Raw genomic sequence first — 4,298 nt, 5'->3', positions numbered from 1 at the left:
TCTACATATCCAGCAGCAATTATACTATTAAAACGCTAGGTAGAATGAACCAATAGTTTGAAGTGCTTCTTAAACATTTATTTTTTTCTTTTTTCCTTTTTTACCAAAAAATGTTTACTTGATTCTACCAAGAAAATACAAAACATAAGGCTTTAAGTAACTACTAGTTTTGTTTAGGCTGGGACAGTGCAGTAATCATCAAGGCCACAGAACACACTGCTCACTGCTGCTTGTACTGGGATAGGTTTAGATCTTTCTTCGGATCATATTCGGGATCATTTTCCTCATCAGCTTCTTCTTCCCCTTCCTCATCATCAGCCTCTTCACCTTCTTCATAATAATAATAATCATCTTCAATAGCTTCTCCTGTGAAGCATAATACTGATCTTGGGACTCTACGCTCACATAAAAAGTGACCAATTTTGAAGTCTGGGGCATAGGGATAGCTTCTGCATCATCATCCAGGTCTCTACTTTCAGGAACTTCAGGAGGAGCAAAGAAATTGAAGAAAGAATCATTGGAAACTTTTTTCTTCACAGTTTGAAGGGTCCCACATCCCTTGTGTTTCTGTTTCTTTTTAATAGTTTTCAAAGTAATATTTTTTCCCTTTTTTCAAATATACCTGACATCCTGTGCAGCTCATAATTTCTGGTCCATCAAAGGAAAAAGGATCAGAATCATATGGCTCTCACCTCATTAGATAAGTGAAGTACTCATTGGGTTCAAAGTGAAAAAATCTAATGTAAAACTCATAGGTTGTCCAACATCTGAGAACTTCACTTTGATATCTTTCAAGTGCTTCAAAATAGGTTCATCCTGTTCCGGAACCATATCGCTGATCAAGTCAGCATTTTAAAAAAACAGTCAGTCAAAATTCAGTAATTCCTTTAGGGTCTTCTTTTTCTTCATCTTTTTTCTACTCTTCAAGCTTAGCCTTCTCTTTAATTTCCTCTGAAATTTCTTCATCATCATCTGGTTTTCATTCACATTCTTCCTCTCTAGGTTTATAAAGTTCATTGATGATTTCACTTCTCTTATCAAAAAATGGCTGGTAAAGAACAACATCCTTTCAAGAGCATGATATTCCTCATAGAACTTGATTTCTACCTGTGAACATTTCACCTTAAAGTTTTTGAGGGCATTTACATGTCACTTAACTATTTTTGATAAGCTTTTAATGTATCTAGTGGATGTTCCCACTAAACCATCCAATCTTTCTTGAAGAGCTGCAAGAATTTGAGGATTTTGCATCATCTGAACAGCTTACTGGTGAGCTTTGCTGTTTGCATCTTCTCTAGTTTCTTTTTCTTCCACTTCTTCAACATCTTCCATATCTTGTTGGTCACATTCAGTTTCTTTATTGTCAATGTTCACCATGTTGCAAGATCTTGGAATATTTGAGATCTGCGGATGCTGCAGGGACCAAGTGACCCAAGGTACGCAGGCTGTGACTCAGGGTGGTGGCAGTGACAGTGGGAGTAGACAGAGGAGGAGATGGGGGAGAAGGAGGCAGTGCCCTGAGCAGATGGCGCTAAAAAACAAACAAAACCAAAAGCAAAAAAAAAAAAAAACAACTAGTTTAGTTTTCTGAAAAGATGTGTTGGAAATTTGCAAATAGATTTCAATGTAGATGTATTTTATGGATGATAGAAATAAATTTGTTTTTTTCACTTCCATTACGGTCCAAATGGACTCATAAATATTAAATTTGACAACTAGTAAAACCAATCTACTCCAAGGATGATTACTAAAATATAGTTTTGTACTACAGGTAATATATAACTTTATAGAGTTGAGGAGAGAAGCTACAAAGACACTTTTGCCAAGTGGCTGAATTAGAAACACACTGTTTCTGTTTTAGTCTTATACTTTGATAGACTATTACATTATATTGGGGGACTATGTTAGTTCCTCTAGCAATTCACCCTGTTTTGTTTATCATCTCTACCTTCTAAGGTGTGCCATAGTCAGATGCCTAAATGACCTCGCCAGGGTCAGAGTTGTATAATCTATGAAAGAAGAATTGGTGTCAGAACTCTGAGGAAAATAGAACTTGTTTGCCAAATAGGTTTAATTTAATTTAAGGTCTCTTAATATAGTGAATGATTTGTTATTATCTTTTTATTCCCAGCATTTGTCCCAGTGCCTCGTATATGGTGGTCACTTAATCAAAACTTGTTGAAGGACAAAGTGAATGAATTCATGTTTTCATCTTGTTACTGAGAAGTTCTATTTAATTCCCTTTTTACGGAATTTTGAAGGATAGGTTAGAGGAGACATGAAATTTAACTATTTTGGACTTCATTATGATAAATAATGAAGAAATGTTAGGAGCCATGAGAGGCCATGGGTGTATCGATTGGAATGATGCCACCTGCTGGAGACTTACTGTAGGAAAGCTCCACCATGAGGAGAAAGCCTCTGAGAGCAAGGCCATGCAGCTTTTCTTTGCTGTCAGGAAGTGACATTTGCTTGTGGGAGGAAGAGGGGGCAAGGCTGGCTCTCTCGCTCTCTTTTGTCAGGACGCTGGTGGAGAGTGGAGCTAGAAATGTGCTCTCCCTTTAATAGATAGATGAATCTAGGCCTTTCTCTTTCTCTTCACCAAATTCTATTCTCCTTTATAAATGCTTAAAAGTCTAAACTCTTGCTAAAGCTCATAATTTATTGGCGACCACTCATTAGATATTTTATACAGACTAACTAGAATTTTAGCCCCTTACATGGGAATGATATAAAAAATCATGAAAGAAAAGGAATAGACTATCAAGAAATTGAAAGATAAGGTAGCGATCCAGTGACCTGAAAGTTAAAAAGGAAAATTTTACTTAAAGAGTAATAAGTAGGGGCAGCTAGGTGACTCAATGGATAGAGCACTGGCCCTGGAGTCAGGAGGACCCAAGTTCAAATCCGGCCTCAGACACTTAACAAGTGTTAAGTTACTAGCTGTGTGACCCTGGGCAAGTCACTTAACCCCAATTGCCTCATTCCCCCCAAAAAAGATTAATAAGTAGATTTGAAGAATTACATTCTTCAAACAGAGTTCAGGAGAGAACAGGGAAAGGTTTATAGCAAAACCGATATGGCTACCTAGGTAGATTATCAAAGAATTGAAATTGTAAAATGAAATATATATATACGACATGAGTTCAAATGCAAGATCAAGCACATGTTTGCTATATGACCCTAAGCATGTCATTTAACTCTACTTTTACTATCTAAAAAATGAGGATAACAATAGCATCTACCACCCATTATTATGATAAAATAAAATAATATTTGTAAAGTGATTTCTTCTCTTTGCTATTCAAAGTCATTCATAGCTTGCTACATACACACACACACACACACACACACACACACACACACACACAAACCTTTCCAGTTTTCTAACAGCTTTTACCCCACCCACATACTTAGATCCATTGACTGAGGGCTCATTATTGTTCCTGGAATAAGGCATTCCATCTCCTGACATTGGATATTTTCACTAGCTCTCCTTCATGTGTGCAATGTTCCCTCTCTTTTTCTCCATCTTCTGTCTTCCTTCAAGTCCTAGCCAAAATTTCACCTTCTGGAAAAAGCCTTTCCTGATCCCACTTAATTTTCATGCCTACCTGCTATTATTTCCCATTTATCCTGTATGTAGTTTAGTTGATTTTCTTTCCAATTTTACTTTTCCAATTCTTTCCAATTTCTTTCTAAGTCTTACTTAAAAAACAAGGGCTATATTTCCCTTTTTTATAGCATAGTGTCCAGCACATAGTAGGTGCTTAGTAAATGTTATTTACTGGCAAAATTTAAAGTCTTATATGAATTCTAGCTACTGTTTCTGCTGCTGTTTTTGTTGTTGTTGTTGTTGTTGTTATGGGTGGAAGGAAGGGAAGGAAATGAGAATAAACACAAAAGTGTCAATATGCTGTGAATCCAGAAATCTAAAGACCCAGTAGCTGAGCCTAGCAATAAATGCTAAAGAATAAAAATTTGCTATTTGTATTCATTGTTAAATAATTTATTCATAATTTCTTTCCTATTCAAAATAAATATAAGGTAATGAATAGGATCCTTCACTTGGAGTAGAAGAAACAAAGAAAACACAAAGAAAACAGAATTAGATTTTTTCTACCACTTTCTCTATTCTAGAAAATGCTTTCGGAATTAAAAAAAGTATAATAAAAATTACTAATTAAAGATTAAAAGCCAAGATATGTGAGGATATGATAAAAGCATAACTAGCTGCTCTTGGTGAATTAAAGTCACGTGATCTAAATGGATTAGATGTAAGGGTACTTAGAAAACTT

General features: G+C 35.7%; 1 pseudogene; it reads right to left on the bottom strand.

Moving 5' to 3' along the window:
• Positions 1 to 220: 220 nt before the first annotated feature.
• On the bottom strand, positions 221 to 1,377 carry LOC122750470 (annotated as a pseudogene).
• Between the last annotated feature and the right edge of the window lie 2,921 nt (positions 1,378 to 4,298).

The sequence above is a fragment of the Dromiciops gliroides genome, chromosome 3, assembly GCF_019393635.1.
Source record: "Dromiciops gliroides isolate mDroGli1 chromosome 3, mDroGli1.pri, whole genome shotgun sequence".
Taxonomy (NCBI): Eukaryota; Metazoa; Chordata; class Mammalia; order Microbiotheria; family Microbiotheriidae; genus Dromiciops; species Dromiciops gliroides.
The sequence above is the reverse complement of the archived record's forward strand: the minus strand, read 5'-3'. Positions and strand labels throughout refer to the sequence as shown.